Here is an 860-nt window from a genome sequence, read left to right on the forward strand (position 1 = left end):
TGGGGACTAGTCAGGCTAGGAGACAGACAATTAGACCAATAGACAACCTCTGTGCTCCATTGATATCCCAGCAACGTGCTGAGACTTAGAGGGAGGCCCCAGCAAGCTGAGCAGACCCCCTGTAGGAAACTGTCTGGAGAACCGGGATAAGAGGTGCACAGGATGAGAGGGCATGGATGGGTCTCCATTTGCATCTTTGGAAGAAGAACTCATAATAATGAGATTACAGACCCTCTCAAGATTCTCAAAAGCCAAGGAGGGTGAGAAGAGCAAACCTTATTATACTCTCATGTAATAAGTGAAGGGACTGAGGTTAAGTAAATTACCCAGGGTTACAGAGGTAATGAGCATAGGAGCCGGCAGATCATGGCTGCTCCCTAAAAATTAGGGTGTATAGCAGAGAGAGAAGAGGCAATAGTGGTATAGAGAGAGGGCTGACTCCCAAAGTCCTCTGACACATCCTAATTCTGTGATCATGGGTCAGTCACCTAACCTCTGTGTCCCTGGGAACTTACTAATGTTCTAAGGCACAGAAAAGTTGCCCATCTCCATTGGTGGAGGGGGTTCCACACTAGGTATCAATTCTCCATACAGATGAAATTATATGTGGGGAATTAATCTCATCACTCATTCCTCCCCTCCCCGCTCCTTCCCAGGAAGGACTTTGCATTGGTACAGAGTTTGAAACTTTTCGAAGTTTATTCCCAGCTATTAACAAGCTTTTTGTGTGGGGTGGGGGTAGTGAAGCTGAGATCCTGGAAAGTTTTTGCCTAAGGGCACACAGTTTCCTGACTGGGTCTTCTCACCTAGGGGTGTGTGTGTGTGTGTGTGTGTGTGTGTGTGTGTGTGTGTGTGTGTGT

Source organism: Vombatus ursinus, unplaced genomic scaffold (genome assembly GCF_900497805.2).
Source record: "Vombatus ursinus unplaced genomic scaffold, bare-nosed wombat genome assembly UNPS02010822.1, whole genome shotgun sequence".
In the NCBI taxonomy this organism is placed as follows: domain Eukaryota; kingdom Metazoa; phylum Chordata; class Mammalia; order Diprotodontia; family Vombatidae; genus Vombatus; species Vombatus ursinus.